The 17,958-nt window shown below is 36.2% G+C and overlaps 1 pseudogene; it reads left to right on the top strand.

Moving 5' to 3' along the window:
- Nucleotides 1–17,958, top strand: part of LOC107565983 (importin-11-like) — a 185,769-nt pseudogene that overhangs the window by 45,781 nt on the left and 122,030 nt on the right.

The raw sequence follows: 17,958 nt of genomic DNA, 5'->3' as shown, positions 1-17,958 counted from the left end.
CAGCTGTGGAAGAGACAGGTGGTGACTCCTGGAAGTATAGTTTGCAGGTAAGTTACCTCTCTTCCAGTTTGACTGATTTTATCATTATTATAATGTTCAAAGCTGTTTTTTTTTTTTGCATATGGAATATTTCCATTTTGGTAATCTACTTTACAGAGAGATGTATTCCAAGGTCAGCGGACGTGTCAGTAAATGCAAAGCGACTGAGTTAAAAGGAATCAGAGGTCTGTCTCATTTCTTTGGAATTTACATAGTGGGGGCCGTGACTCTACAGGGTCATTTGTTACTGCCCTCATGCGACTTGATTTGCATTACATCTGGCTGCCTTCTTAATGTGGCTTTTATGTCCTGGCTTTAAAATGACATTGGCTGACTAAACTTATAACCTCAAATCGAGAGTAGCGTTTTACATCCCATTTGTCATTTACTCGGTGAAAGACGCCACTGTGGAGTCATTTAACCTTCAGGTAATTTCGAAAGGGAATGTCTTAATAATGTTTTGGGTTTAAATAGATTTCCTTGTCCTCTGAGTGCAAATATTTGTAAGCAGTGTGAATGTTGCACATCAGTCGAAAGCAGGGGATCGCAACTCGTTAGTCGCAAACCTAAAATGTGATGCATGTCTGTTCTAATTGTGTTGTGGATAGCAGGAAAAAACAGTGGTAAATGCAAAAAATAAATAGCAATTAACCATATAATTGGACCTTAGGAAAGATAGCAAAGGCTTATTTTTTTCAGAAAGAAAGACAACACTGTTGTCATTTATGTCACAAGCTCTGTGAGTTTGTGTCCAATCAAATCACAATATTTTGGCATACATTTTCTATATTTGTCACTTGGTAGTAGCATGATTTTTCTGATAAAGGTTGCAATTTGGTTTGCTGTTCTTGTTTGCAGGACTGCACATTTGGCACTCCCCCAAATAAATAAATAAAATTGTGATTATATATCAGCATGACTATATAACAATAATAATAATAAAAATAACAACAACAACAATAATACTACTGCTACTACTAATTATTATTAATAAATAAAATATAAAACAAAATAGATAAATACTAAAAAGTAAACTGAATAGTAAATGGTGCTATTGTAATATTTCACAGTATAAATAAACAATAATAATAATAACAATAATAAATGTCCTTGAGTGCCCTAAAAGGTGCCTATAAGTAAAATGTAATAATAATAATTATAAAAATAATAATAACAATACTAATAATTGTCATTAATATTATTATTATTATTATTATTAATAACAATAAATACAATATTAAACAAAATAGAAAAATACAAATAAAATTAATCTGAATAGTAAATAGGGGTATTGTAATATTTCACATAATAAACAAACAAACAAACAAACAAACAACAACAATAGTAATAATAATAATAATGTCCTTAAATGCCCTGAAAGGTGCCTATAAGTAAAATGTAATACTATTAATAATCATAATAATAATAATAATAATATATTTATTATTTGGTATTACACTCTAAAATGATAATACTTCTATTTGTGGCTTTCAAATGTTTTCATTTTCAAGTTTTATGCTGTCAGACTTTTATTCTGGTGGAAAAATGCATGGGGGTCCCAAAGGTTCTCTTTTGTTGATTCCCTCGTTGTTTCTCTTTACAAGATTGGAAAGATGGTTGGTGCATGTTGCATTCCCAGTGCTATTCTAAGTAACCCAAATTCAGAGCAGATGTAGAGATGAGTTGTTGTAGAGCAGCATTTACTGTGATCCGAGCCGCTCCGAGACACAGGAAACACTCGTTCATCAGCTGCTGTGCTGTGCCTCACTCTGAATCATTCAGTGCATATATTGAATTAATTAAATTGCAACCTTTCCGATTTAATAATCGCACTAAGCCATACTTTGTTTTAGTTTTGATTAATCTTGCAACCCTGTTTGATAGAAGCTAAATCGTTGAAGTCCTTTCTTGTCATGTCAGATTTCCTGAAGGCATTGAACATGATTGTTGAGCTTGCCACACTTTGCAAAGGTGTGATATTCCCCTGTGAGGTCAGTGTCCCAGCATGTAATAATAGATGCTGAAGGCCACAGTGTCAGGTCTCACACCCTGACCCTTCCTTCAATGCAAACTATTGATTGTGTTGGCTAGAGCGAGGGATACCACAGAAAACCCGATGGTTTTCTTTTCACGTGTTTGTGTTGGTAGGTAAATGTTTGTGTTTAAATGCTGTTCCTGTATCGAATGCTTCCTTGTCACATGCTGTTCTCTTTGTTTTTCTCGATATCTTTACAGCCGTGCACAGAAGTGCTTTTCTTGGACATTTTCCACAACTACAGTCAAACTTTGACACCAGTGCTTCTAGAGATGGTGCAGAATCTTCAAGGTTGGTTTTATCAGATTTTTTTAATAAATATTATTTAGACTCTATCTAGGGATAAAAAATATATCAAATTAAATAAATCAGTTAATTTAGTACTTTAAGAATTATTTGACATAAGTGTATAATAAAATATAAGGCTAGTTTGTGGTGACACTATTTATTTATTGTTTGAGAATCTTTTACCGTGGTTTTTCAAATGTTATTTATTTAATAGATAAATATATGAATGGTTATTGATTTTCACTCCTAACAAAATCCCTGCCGGATAAACAGCTTAAACAGGGTTATTGTTTGGCTTCCCAGTCTTGCCAAGCTGGTTAGGCTGTTCTGTTTTAAAGATTGTAGAGTGGCTTTAGAGACACAGCTAAGACACCATTTTTCCTGGTTTAAGTTGTTGCTTTTTTTCCAGCAGGGATGGATTCATTACGCTTTATTAAAAAGAAAAAGTGAACAATGACTCCTGGCATTCAAGGCCACAGTGAATGAATTAGACAAGTCAAAGCTTTTAATGTGCTGATTAAAGACTCGCTGATCAAATGAAACTCACTGGTTAAATGAACTGTCATTATGTTGTGATAATGAAAGAAATGTCACATCTGGAGCAGGTGTAGTTAAGAAAACGGTGAAAAAAGTAGGCTATTCTTTGCTTTAAAAACGGAAAGTTCATACTGCAGGTCCATTTTTATCTGTAGTAATTAACATGTTAGCTTCTTACGTCAAATATTTTGAAAAGCCAACAAAAGGGCAGTGCTGAAAATGTGCCCGGATGCCACATGGTTTTTAGAGAACCCCTTTTTGAAGTGTTTCAGCATGGAAGTACTGTCATTTCTAGCTTCCGGCTGGCATTAGCTTAGAGAGGCTGGGTTGACACCAAATGACGCATGCCATGCCATCAGTTCTTCAAAGCTCTTTTGATTTCCAAATGAGGGATTTTTTTCTACCTTTTTTTGTGAGGAAAAACTGACAAAGTCATCTGGGGTTCTACTTTAGATGTGGACTTTTTGATTGTAGCCTTTCAGGGCAAATGTCACCTTTATAAAGCACACCCCGCTAAGCTAAAGCGCTTACAGCTGCGTGCAGCAATTAAGCTCGCACTTTCAGCCAAATACAAGGACCGTCTGACAAGCGTTACGCTCTCATTGCTTTTGATCTGGCTCGCTAATTATTTAGTGAACGATTCTAATGAGCTTTCAGTGTAAATTAGTTGATTAAAATTTACTATGATGATTAAATTAGAATGATGTGGTAAACAAATATTCTTATGGACATTCATGAGGATCTTTGAGTGTTTTGGCATGGAATTCGAAAAGTCCATGTTTTATTAAAATGGTGACAGGAACCCTGCAAGTGGCTGTTTTTTGCAAATCATGTGTCTTTACAGTGTGAAGTCAACATCATTATAAAAGCATACATTGCTCCGGGTGTGTGTGTGTGTGTTCACTACTGTGTGTGGGCACTTGGATGGGACACCATACTTGGCCACACGCCACTTCAATTTCACTTTTAGATGATGATTCTAATAACGACCCCTCAGTTAATTTCCTAGTAGTGTCATTGTATTTTTCTCTTGAGCATTTCTTGTGTTCTAATTATGCTTGGACAATAAGGCGAGTCGCCTCCTCATTGTCGCTTTGGGATGGCTAATTGTGATTGGTTAAGGGAAATGGGACAAAAGTTTTAGTTGCTTGTGTTATTTTATTACACGCTCTGCCACTTTTACTACTGTTTGCAAAGTGGTTAATTCACAATTATTACAGATGTGTGAAAGTGCTAGATGTTCCCTACAGGCCTAAAGCACATTGTGTGCAGGTTGTAAGCAGGTTGAGAGATCAAAGCAGATTCTGTGATCTCTCAAAATCACAAGGTCTGCTTTCTCTCTCAGGCCCCAGTAATGTGGAGGACCCAGTGCAGATGCTCATGATACCATTATGCATTACTTTTCTTAATTTCTCTTATAAAATTAAGAAATATGGAAGATATTTAAAAGTGCACTATTAGTAATGTAAAAATAGCTTAAATATTACACATGTAATCATGTATATGTGTGTGTATATACGGTATACATGTGTCTATGTACACTGCTGTTCAAAAGTTTGAGATATATATATATATATATATAATTTATTCCTGTGAAGCAAAGCTGAATTTTCAGCATCGTTACTCCAGTCTTCAGTGTCTCGTCATGATCCTTCAGAAATCATTCTAATATGCTGATTTGTAATCAGTGTTGGAAACAGTTGTGCTGCTTAATATTTTTTGGAACCTGTGATACCTTTTTTCAGTATTCTTTGATAAATAAAAAGTTAAAAAGAACAGTGTTTATTCAAAATAGAAATTCTGTGTTAGAATATACACTACTATTTCTGTAGATTGTATATTTCTGTTCTACTATTAGTTTATGTTTTATTTTTGATCAAATAAATACAACATTGATGAGCATAAGAGACTGCATTAAAACATAAAAAAAAATTAAGACTGCATTTTTAATGGGAGTGTGAATGTGTGTGATATATATTACTGTACATTGTAAAATGTAAGATTATTTAAATTGTAATATTATTTATTTGTTTATTTAAATTTAAGATGACGTACAGCTCTAGGTGCATTAAATCCATAATATCCCCGCGCTACCCCCCCCCCCCCCCATATTATGGGTTATGAAAGGTTCATATTTTGGTTTTGGGGAGTCCCCAACAACAGGTTGACATGCATGCAAGGTCAAAAAAACACTTTCATTCACTTTTCATTTCAGTCTTATAATGTGCATTTATTTTTACCTTATTTGCTCAACGACTCCCAAACGATTAGTTTAACGATTCATTTTTCCAAACCCCTCCTTTGCGTGACGCTAATCTGCCGTGATTGGTCCGATTGGTGTCATTTTCATTTCATCATGCCTGTAACGCCTGATAAATCAGGTTTGTGAGCGCAGTGCTGCTTTGTGTACAGCGTTACTGGGGAAACCGCTATTTTACCGCTCCAAAAGCGGCACCTAGCGGCAAAGAATGAATTAGCATTTTCAAACCAACGGGAAAAGACCAACAAGTGGGCGGGCAATATGCAAATGTTTCATGTTGACCTCAACATGAAACGGATTGGGATTTGTTTTTAAAACGACTCGTTTCAATGATTCAAAGTCGACTCCGTCTTTTGAGAGACAATAACTTTATACACGGTCACACTTTCCCCCCCCCCCCCATATTATGGGTTATGAAAGGTTCATATTTTGGTTTTGGGGAGTCCCCAACAACAGGTTGACATGCATGCAAGGTCAAAAAAACACTTTCATTCACTTTTCATTTCAGTCTTATAATGTGCATTTATTTTTACCTTATTTGCTCAACGACTCCCAAACGATTAGTTTAACGATTCATTTTTCCAAACCCCTCCTTTGCGTGACGCTAATCTGCCGTGATTGGTCCGATTGGTGTCATTTTCATTTCATCATGCCTGTAACGCCTGATAAATCAGGTTTGTGAGCGCAGTGCTGCTTTGTGTACAGCGTTACCGGGGAAACCGCTATTTTACCGCTCCAAAAGCGGCACCTAGCGGCAAAGAATGAATTAGCATTTTCAAACCAACGGGAAAAGACCAACAAGTGGGCGGGCAATATGCAAATGTTTAATGTTGACCTCAACATGAAACGGATTGGGATTCGTTTTTAAAACGACTCGTTTCAATGATTCAAAGTCGACTCCGTCTTTTGAGAGACAATAACTTTATACACGGTGCACTTTCAGATTTAAAACTTTGCAGGATGTTTTGATTCACTTAGAGCTGCGTGAAAGGTAATTTTCAAAAATCCATAATAGGGGCACTTTAAAAAATTAATAAATGGTAGGTTTTTTTTTTCAAAATCATTTGTTTCTTTGCCGTTTACAATGCTGTGGGTTTAGCTGCTTATAAATTGCTTATGTTTGACAATGTGGACTTTCAAGAACCAACTTTTACCGCTCCAAAAGCGGCACCTAGCGGCAAAGAATGAATTAGCATTTTCAAACCAACGGGAAAAGACCAACAAGTGGGCGGGCAATATGCAAATGTTTAATGTTGACCTCAACATGAAACGGATTGGGATTCGTTTTTAAAACGACTCGTTTCAATGATTCAAAGTCGACTCCGTCTTTTGAGAGACAATAACTTTATACACGGTGCACTTTCAGATTTAAAACTTTGCAGGATGTTTTGATTCACTTAGAGCTGCGTGAAAGGTAATTTTCAAAAATCCATAATAGGGGCACTTTAAAAAATTAATAAATGGTAGGTTTTTTTTTTCAAAATCATTTGTTTCTTTGCCGTTTACAATGCTGTGGGTTTAGCTGCTTATGAATTGCTTATGTTTGACAATGTGGACTTTCAAGAACCAACTCCTTGGGGAGCTACAAGTCAGCCATAACAAGTATGATTTAATAAACATAATTAAATGACTCCGAAAGCCATTTTAACCTTCATACAAACACCTGCAAGTCTGTGTTAGTGAATGAAGCCAGAAAGTCACGGGAACATCTTAAGCATTGTTTTCTGTAGATGAAACCGTATTCACTGTTATTGTTTTTCCCAGGAAGTGATGTCACTCCACAGGTGCGTTCAAAGAAGCTTGTGCAGTGATAGAGTCTTACCCTTCTATACATAAAAGACTAAAGCTTTCTCTCAGAAGTTTCTTTTTTTGTTGCATTACTCGTCTGTGAGCTCTGATAGGCACTTTATCAAAAAGAATACGGAATGAAGCCCAGCACCTTCAAGTTTTTTGCTCTTTTGCTATGACTGTTTCTGGAAATCTAGGTTGGTTACATAAAGGTGTACAGGTATACACACATAATTTAATAGCTCTATTTTTTTGGCTTTGGGAGTTTAAAAATTGTGCCAGGATAGCATCAAAATGCAGAATGAGGACAGCCCCTGCAAAGAGCTGATAATCTTTCACTTTCTCGCAAGTCTTTTTAAGAACAGCACAAAGATATCGAGATTTAGATAAACCTCTCAGACGGGAGCCTGGATAATCTTTACACTTCGCCTCAATGACATTTACTGCCTTCTTACAATAGCAGTATTATATCAGCTGTGGTTGATGGATTGGTTAAACACCGTTCTTCTGGGAGACTCCAGCGGTGCATTTGATGAGGTCATGAGAGTTGGGAAGATGTGAGGTATCAGATATGTAAAATAAACGTCCTGTGGAGAAAGGTGTTGAAATATTCAATGAAGGCCATGAGGGTTAAGAAAAGAAACTTGGAATTTAAAAAAAAAGAAAAGAGATTTTAAAAGCAAAGCATAAGTAGGTGCAGAAGTGTTGGGGAAGATGACTTGACAAGCTGCTCATAATTTACAGTAGTTAAAGTACAGTCAAACTACCCATTCAACTTATTTAGCTACACTACAAGATAATAAAAAGTTGATTTGCAGCACTGCTTCTTTTTAAAAAATAGGGCTGTAAATCAAATTAATATTTATTTCTAAAACAGACATTACAAAATGGTTGTTTCTCAATATTGTTACTTCTGTCAATCCGCTGTATATTATAAAAAAAAATATAGCGATTTATCTAACTAGCGATGTAGAAAAACGAGTTGCATGCTATTAAAAATGTAGTTTGTACTGTAGTCTTTCTACTTTTTGTAATTTACTCTCCAACACTGCTGTGCAGTGCCAGTGCCTGATGCAGTTTTTTTATGGTTTAGTGACAGTTATGTGGGAGGACAAGACAAAGATACAAAATTAAAAAAGAGAAATGAAGACTGTGACTCTACACAAACCATAATTTGTGACTTTAGAGAGAGAGAGAGAGAGAGGAGAAACAGACCTCTGTTGTGGAAGATCTCATTATGATCGCATTTGAAACCATGACCGCCAGTGTCTCCTTCCATTCACCACTGTTTGTTTTTGTTTGTCTGTTTCTTTCTCCTATTGAGTAAGGAGAGGGGGATTTAAACCTCATTTGCATATTTTGAAACGTTGATGTTTACTCCATGAAATTAAAATTTGAGTTTTGTGACTTTTAGTCCATGTTTTGAGGTCATCTACACTATCGTTCAAAAGTTTGCACTCAGTATTTTTTATTATTACTTTGCATTAAATTTACATTGTTGCTCAAAAGTGACAGTAATGACATTTATATTATTACAAAATATTTCAAATGCTGTTCTTTTTTGCTGTAGCTGTTTTTTGCAAAACTGTTTTGAACATTAATGATAATAATAAGAAATGTTTCTTGAGCAACAAATCAGATGATTTCTGAAGAATCATGTAACATTGAAGAATGGAGTAATGACTGCTGAAAATTCAGCTTTACCATCACGGGAATAAATTACAGTGTAAAAAGGCTATTTTGTATTATGTAAATTTTTCACGGAATTAAAGACATTTAAAAATCTTACTGACCCTAAACTTTTAAACAATAGTGTATAGGGCTGGGCGATATGGCCAAAAAATTATCACGATAATGTTTTTTCATGTCAGTCGATATCAATAATTATCACGATAAATGTAAAAAAAAAACAATGTTCTTTCAAATTTAAAGGAAGATTTCTGCTCCAATGTGAAAGTTGTAAAAACCAGAGAGTTAATTTAGTTTTAAACTATTCTTTATGGTCAGAACACGACAAACACTTCACATTTTTGAATTCTTTACACTTTTCCTGTAATTTTTCCTTAACAAAATAAATATCTTAATAGAAAAAATAATTTCTTAGTTCTGCACGTTCTAATGAGTAATATTGTTTCAAATCAAGAAACAGGCTTGTGTTGCCTGATAATATGAATAATAATATAAAATGTTTTATTATATATAACATATAACATTACAGAAAATCTATTTGTGGCGGTGAGTTTTGATATTGTGGCGGGCAGCCACAAATAAATCAATGTATGGGATGAAATTAAACTTACCTGCTTGAACTCTTACATTTGATTCGGTTGTCTGACTTTAAAGTGTTTTGTTAATTTGGTGTGTTTCCTCATTTTGAGGTTGCCATGTCTCAGTGCTTTTATGAAGAGAGCGCATCTGCGCACCTTTCTGATAGCGCATCAAGAACCAGGTTGACTGGGTACTCGGTACCACCGGTACTTAAAAAACCTGTACCGTAACGTTTTAATTTTTTTAGTACCGACTTGGTACCAAAGAACCGGGTCTTTTGACAACACTAGTAGCATACATTTAGATCATGATAATCACAGTTAAAACCACAAATATAGCACCTCAATGCATGGTAAAAATGTAATATGGTTTTTAGGTATTTGTATGAAAAACAGTAGCTAGTCTAAATAAATTTAGCATAAATGCATAAACTCTATAGCTTAATCACACAAAAAAATACTGTAATTATATTCCATTACTCCTCCATCAATACATTTAAAACATGTCTACATTCAAGGGGTCCTATTATGCTCTTTTACAAAGTCTTGATTTTGTTTTGGGGGTGTACTAGAACATGCTCTCATGCTTGGTGGTTCGAAAAACGCATTATTTTTCACATAATTTACATTATTAAAATACCTTTCTCCCCAGCCTGGCACAAACGGCTTGATTAGTTCTGGCTTTGATGAAGGTCCGCCTTCCGAAAAATAAAATGTGTTGTGATTGGTTAGCTGTCCCAGTGCGTTGTGATTGGCGAACAGCTTAGACGGTGTTTCAGTACTGCCACGTCCTCTTGCTCCGTCTTTCAACAAAAGCTTTTGGCGAAAAAACTTCACTTCTCACTCGTGTTGTGGAAGCTGTCCTCAGTAAAATGCGCAGCACACAATAGCAAATTGGGGTTATAATGCCCAGGAACAGAGTTAAAAAATAAATTGCAACCACTGTTTCCTGACATCATCCGCTTTCGAAAGCCCAAACAAAGACCAGAGCGGGGGTACGCGAGGACTGGAATTGAGAACCGCTGTTCTAGACATTCCAAAAATTTGAGGCTACAGCACTGCAGCTCTTCTTCTTGGTTTTCTCTGATGCACTAACTCTGCAGCAGCACTTCTTCTTCGTCGTCTCGTCTCATGCTCTCACTCAACCAACCGTTCTAACCACAATCACAACCTCGCCCTCCCCACCCCCCAACCATTCGAATTTCTGTAGGCGGGAATTATTTGTAATGATATTCCAATGAGCCGCTTTGTGATATCACAAAGCCCGGAAAACAAACGCTGTAGTCCAAACGAGCCGTTTGTTGTAGTTCTTGAAAAGGGATTTTTAAAAACCGAAATATCTCCCTTTGGAGTGGACTTTGAGATTTGTAACTTTCTAGATCTTTTTAATGCCCAAACATACACACTACACACTGACTAAAATGAAAAAAGTGAAAAAGCATAATAGGACCCCTTTAATAATATAAATTTGACACACATACCCACATTTCTGACACAATACCATGGTGCAGTTAGTGTTACTACAGTAAATCTATGGTAAATGATGGCAATTTGTAGATTAAAAAGTCTTCTGACTGAATCGTTGTGCACAGTGTTTCTCCTGTTTGTCAGCACTGTTTCATCTGGCTGTAAACAGAGTTCTTTGTGTTCTTCGCAGAATGCAAGCGCTTCACACTGGATTTAACATTTAACAAAAATATTAATGACTCATGCACTACATACATTTTTGCAATCATTTTTTAATTCTTGCAGAGAAATGGCATAATTAAGTTAAAATGTCTTAGTTACAATAAAAATGTCAAAAACAGCAAGAAAACTGCACTTAAGTGATTTTATAGAATAAAAGAACTAAACTAAAGAAATATCCAAAAGGAACATTTGCTGAAAATGTGCGAAGTACATTAAAACCGATTTGGAGAATTTTAGCATTATTTCACTTGCTCACCAACAGATCCTCTGCAGTGAATGGGTGCCGTCAGAATGAGAGTCTAAACAGCTGATAAATACATCACTACAGTTCTCAAGTAATCCACACGACTCCAGTCTATCAAATGTTTTGTGAAGTGAAAATCTACGTGTTTGTAAGAAACAAATCCATCATTAAGACGTTTATCTTCAAATCGCCATTCTGACGGCACCCATTCACTGCAGAGGATCCATTGGTGATCAGGTCATATAATGCATGTAATAGTTTCTCCAAATCTGTTCAGCTGAAGGAACAAACTCATCTACATCTTGGATGGCCTCAGAGTGAGTACGTTTTCAGAAAATTTTAATTTTTGGGTGAACCATTTCTTTAAGGAAAGAGAGAAGAAAAAGTCTTGCATTTCAAAGTTCCACAGTAGTTTGTTTGTAACAAACCACTTGTCTGATTTGTTTTGGCAAGCAACATACTCAAGAGTGCCTGTGTTGCAGGCAATGTATGTGCAAATGTGTGTGTGTGTCGGTGGGCTTTTTTTGCGTGTGTGTTGCTCCAGTGGGGATCAGTCAAGCACTCAAGTGCGTGAGTGTGTGTTCATGGGCATTGAGGCGGTCTCTGCACTCGCTCTTGACAGAGCAAGCAAATGTACGCCTGCCACTCTTTAATCAGGCACATTTGTCACTGTCATGATGAGACAGTATGCCTGAGAAAGGCTCAGAGGGATTTTCAGAGAGACATATGAGTAACCCTGGTGCTGACATCTGCCATCTGTGCCTTGGGCTTTGGGATTTGACAAGTTTATATTCAGCAGGAAGTTACCAATATGCATTATACCTTCGTAATTTGTCCTCATTGCTTTTTATGAGAAACGGCTGCAAATTCCTTGACCTTGTACACTGTCATTTCTCCCGACTGGCAGCCCTCCAGACCCTCCCATTGATTCATCACTTCGTTTGACCTAGCGTGTCACGAAGTCCAGACTCTAGTGCTTTGCCTTGGCAGACAGATTATCTGAGCACTGATTTCGTGGCTCTAAGGTCAAAACGGGCAGCAGCGGTTGCTAAGGACCAGATCAATAGGTTGGGGAAGCCTGTTGTATCCGTCTTCCCCATTTACAGGAACTCTGTCGTGTTTCTTCTCCGCCCTGGGACTTTAGCGGGACGCAATAAACTATTACTTTCCTTGGATAGATTATGGCCCAGGACATTGGGGACAGTGCACTGGGCCACTACCTCAAACCTGAATAAAAGGGACTGGAGATAACGTTCATATAGATAGATGTACTGTATGTGCCAGTATTTTAATACATATAATAAACAATCAAATAAAAATGAAATATGCATAGGACAAAATCAGTTTGAGGGGTATGATTGAGGGGTAAGTGTGATAGGGCTGGGTATGAATTCAGATTTGCTGATTATGTTCAGATTCACAAACTCTTGATTCAATATGGTTCGATTCCAATTCATGTTTGTATATTTTAGTTATAATGTCAGTTTTGAACTCTGTTTCTAATGTTGTTACATTAGTTACATTTACATCTTACATTTATTATAGTTGACTGTTGACAAATATGATGCAGGACAACAACTCCATACATGCAGTTATGCCCTAAAATTCAAGATATTGTGGCAAGTGCACCTGTATGAGTTTTTGTCGCATATTTTAGATCATATGATAAGCTATATCACACGAGCAGCGAGAGCAATATCACACGAGTGCTGTTTATATGTCCGAATATTATGAGGAACATGCAAATGTGATTTTATACAACAACAGTTCAATAAATAAGAAGTTAATATTGTTTTATATTTTATCAGTTTTGCCAATGAAAATATTACCTATTGAGCCACAGCAGAATTGTTGTGCGTCTCTGAGCAATACAGCAGTTTTTAGTTTCTGAATGAAGCCGTGGTTTGAATGAATCGTGTGAACCAATGATTCAAAGGCCCATTCATAAAGAGAGCCGTTTACTTCATTCCTGAAGGAATCAGCCATTTGAACGAATCGAATCAATGACTCATAAAGACATTTATCGCCATCTGCTGGCCGTTTTAGTTTCTTATTTAGAGTATTATTTCATAAAAAAAGGGGGGGGGGGAACTTTAAAGGGATAGTTCACCCAAAAAATTTAATTATGTCATAATTTACTTAAACCAGAATGGCTTACTACTTTTGTGGAACATAAAGAAGGTATTTTGAAGACTGTTGGTAGGAAAGTTGTTTTGGTTACCAGAGACTTCCATTACATGAACGAAAAAATCTGAGATTTTTCTCAAATGATCTTTTTTTTATTTTCCATAGTTTATGTTAGGCCGTTGTAGCCTAAATGTTTGTGTAATAAATTTTATGTTGAATCAAATAAAATATTTCTTTCTAAAGCTACTATTTGTAATGTCTACTTAATCATTTCTAATTTAACACAAAAATAGCTTTAAATAATCTTTTGGGGGTATTTTCACAGCTAAATTTAATTTGCAATTGATTAGATTAATTAATCGACACATCATGTATTTAATTAGATTTTAAAAAATGTTATCTACTGACAGCCCTACTAAATAGACAAACCAACGTGTAATTTGTTCGTAATTCTGACTACATTGGTCATGCTGTATACTTTTGATTCGTTAACATGAAATGCTCATACTTTGAGAATAATTTGTTTGTGAATAAGACTACACTGGTCATGCTATATTTTTAAAAATCATTAAGGGACTGGAGATAACGTTCATATAGATAGATGTACTGTATGTGCCAGTATTTTAATACATATAATAAACAATCAAATAAAAATGAAATATGCATAGGACAAAATCAGTTTGAGGGGTATGATTGAGGGGTAAGTGTGATAGGGCTGGGTATGAATTCAGATTTGCTGATTATGTTCAGATTCACAAACTCTTGATTCAATATGGTTCGATTCCAATTCATGTTTGTATATTTTAGTTATAATGTCAGTTTTGAACTCTGTTTCTAATGTTGTTACATTAGTTACATTTACATCTTACATTTATTATAGTTGACTGTTGACAAATATGATGCAGGACAACAACTCCATACATGCAGTTATGCCCTAAAATTCAAGATATTGTGGCAAGTGCACCTGTATGAGTTTTTGTCGCATATTTTAGATCATATGATAAGCTATATCACACGAGCAGCGAGAGCAATATCACACGAGTGCTGTTTATATGTCCGAATATTATGAGGAACATGCAAATGTGATTTTATACAACAACAGTTCAATAAATAAGAAGTTAATATTGTTTTATATTTTATCAGTTTTGCCAATGAAAATATTACCTATTGAGCCACAGCAGAATTGTTGTGCGTCTCTGAGCAATACAGCAGTTTTTAGTTTCTGAATGAAGCCGTGGTTTGAATGAATCGTGTGAACCAATGATTCAAAGGCCCATTCATAAAGAGAGCCGTTTACTTCATTCCTGAAGGAATCAGCCATTTGAACGAATCGAATCAATGACTCATAAAGACATTTATCGCCATCTGCTGGCCGTTTTAGTTTCTTATTTAGAGTATTATTTCATAAAAAAAGGGGGGGGGGGAACTTTAAAGGGATAGTTCACCCAAAAAATTTAATTATGTCATAATTTACTTAAACCAGAATGGCTTACTACTTTTGTGGAACATAAAGAAGGTATTTTGAAGACTGTTGGTAGGAAAGTTGTTTTGGTTACCAGAGACTTCCATTACATGAACGAAAAAATCTGAGATTTTTCTCAAATGATCTTTTTTTTATTTTCCATAGTTTATGTTAGGCCGTTGTAGCCTAAATGTTTGTGTAATAAATTTTATGTTGAATCAAATAAAATATTTCTTTCTAAAGCTACTATTTGTAATGTCTACTTAATCATTTCTAATTTAACACAAAAATAGCTTTAAATAATCTTTTGGGGGTATTTTCACAGCTAAATTTAATTTGCAATTGATTAGATTAATTAATCGACACATCATGTATTTAATTAGATTTTAAAAAATGTTATCTACTGACAGCCCTACTAAATAGACAAACCAACGTGTAATTTGTTCGTAATTCTGACTACATTGGTCATGCTGTATACTTTTGATTCGTTAACATGAAATGCTCATACTTTGAGAATAATTTGTTTGTGAATAAGACTACACTGGTCATGCTATATTTTTAAAAATCATTAACACGAACAGGGTCATACTGTAAGAGTCATTTGTTCATAATTTTAACTATACTGATCAAACTCCATAACAAACTACTGTAAGAGTCATTTTTTCATGAATCGGACTACAATGGTTGTGCTGTATCATTTTAACTCACTAGCACAAACGGGCTTATACTGTGTGAGTCATTTGCCATAAATTGAACTACATTGGTCGCCCTTCGTATTTTTTTATTCACTAACACAAACAGGCTTTTGTACTATAAAATTAATTTGTTTGTGAATTGGCCTACACTGGCTGTGCTGTATATTTTTGATTCACTAATGCAAAACTGGCTCACACTGTAAGTCATTTGTTCATGAGTCAGACTACACTGCTCATGCTGTATGATTGTTTTTGCGTGCAACACTTGTGGACAGCCTAAACGAAAGAGATTTCTTGCCATTTATTTTGCAAACTCTAATTCAAAATTTTAGTTCTCACTGGACTAAAATCCATCTTTGCTACTTCAAGAGTTCTTGATGGCAGGCGTCCTTTCTTTGTCCCAGTTGGGTTGCGTCCTTTGGTGCACGTGGAGAATCAGGTCAATGCTCAGCGACCCTCGGCCTCTCGTCACATGCCATACTCTATTGCGTTTCAAGTACAGCGTAGCAGCCACACTGCAGGCAAGCTCGGAGATCAGCAGACTGTGTGATGGTAATGGTCAGCGTGCGATTCACAGCAGCGTGAAATGACCTTTTCAGCTCAGAGCTTCAGCATGGCAGCTGTGGTGCCAGTTCAGCTTTAGGGGGACTAAACTGTGTTGAGTGTTAAGTCGCAGATGTTACCTCATCCCAAACTCACACTAATGGATGTCGTATGACCCATTACTTATGTTTGTTATGCAGTGTGGTTAATTTGCTTAGCCATCAAGGTGCACCAATTTCAGTTAGATTGAATGGCCACTATGGAATTTCTAGGGGTGGAATGGTTCAACTTACTTGCGGTTCGGTTTGTATCACGGTTTCGGTATGGTTCGGTATGTGCTATGTTTAGGGAAAAACTATACTGTCAAATAAAAATAAAGAAAATAAGAATAATCTATCTAACTACAAACAACAGCACAAATAAATACAATAAATTAAAGATACAAATAAAATAAACAGTGATTTTCAGTTTTTTTTAAGGTAGGTCTAACAGTTTTCAGGTACAGAAATTGAATAAAGTAATGAAATGTAAAACAGCACTGCATATTTGACTGTATAAATTAAAGATTAATCTTTATTAAAGTTACAAAAGCTATTCAAGCAAGAGCAGTGAGTTATTTCTTTGTTGTTGCTGTTTGATTAATATTAAGAAAGTGCTGTCATTTTAAGAGAATGCACTGATCCAGTGCACTGACATAGTACGTTCAGTCGGCTATGTCTGCTATAGGATACTTACCAAGAGGGCATTTTGACATCATTTTTGTGTGAATTTGTCCATTTAAACACAATACTTCAGAGAAAGCTTAATATTTGCGGGTGTTCTGAGGCGCGGGTTTGCACGCTTTGGATGAGCGCACGCACAAATCTTCTCACTGCTCGCACGAGCTCGCGTCCTCTGGCTCTTCAATGTTTAAACTGGCAAAGCTTAAACGAGTTTAGTTTAAACACAGATATCAACGTGTGCTGTTCAGGTTCCATCAGCACCCGGGTGATGATGGAATAAATGAGGGCTCATATTCCTGCATAAGGCATTCGCATTGAACAAGAGTGAATGGTTTGTCCACGGTTTTTTTTTCATCGCTGTTGTTGTAATGTATTGGGAAGCCAGAATGCGCATCCATCAACAGAAACATATATTAGTTTGTTTTACGTGTTATTTATAGCAAACCATATTACAGATTACAGATGTTATATTTAAGTTGAACCACGGTCCTAGCGCGTGCCGAACCGTGTGTCGAACCGTGTGTGATACCATACGGTTCGATTTTTTTCCACGAACCGGTATATTTTTGATTCACTAATGCAAAACTGGCTCACACTGTAAGTCATTTGTTCATGAGTCAGACTACACTGCTCATGCTGTATGATTGTTTTTGCGTGCAACACTTGTGGACAGCCTAAACGAAAGAGATTTCTTGCCATTTATTTTGCAAACTCTAATTCAAAATTTTAGTTCTCACTGGACTAAAATCCATCTTTGCTACTTCAAGAGTTCTTGATGGCAGGCGTCCTTTCTTTGTCCCAGTTGGGTTGCGTCCTTTGGTGCACGTGGAGAATCAGGTCAATGCTCAGCGACCCTCGGCCTCTCGTCACATGCCATACTCTATTGCGTTTCAAGTACAGCGTAGCAGCCACACTGCAGGCAAGCTCGGAGATCAGCAGACTGTGTGATGGTAATGGTCAGCGTGCGATTCACAGCAGCGTGAAATGACCTTTTCAGCTCAGAGCTTCAGCATGGCAGCTGTGGTGCCAGTTCAGCTTTAGGGGGACTAAACTGTGTTGAGTGTTAAGTCGCAGATGTTACCTCATCCCAAACTCACACTAATGGATGTCGTATGACCCATTACTTATGTTTGTTATGCAGTGTGGTTAATTTGCTTAGCCATCAAGGTGCACCAATTTCAGTTAGATTGAATGGCCACTATGGAATTTCTAGGGGTGGAATGGTTCAACTTACTTGCGGTTCGGTTTGTATCACGGTTTCG

This window comes from Sinocyclocheilus grahami, unplaced genomic scaffold, assembly GCF_001515645.1.
Source record: "Sinocyclocheilus grahami isolate Dianchi unplaced genomic scaffold, SAMN03320097.WGS_v1.1 scaffold1038.1, whole genome shotgun sequence".
Taxonomy (NCBI): domain Eukaryota; kingdom Metazoa; phylum Chordata; class Actinopteri; order Cypriniformes; family Cyprinidae; genus Sinocyclocheilus; species Sinocyclocheilus grahami.
This window is presented reverse-complemented; position numbering and strand designations above follow the sequence as displayed.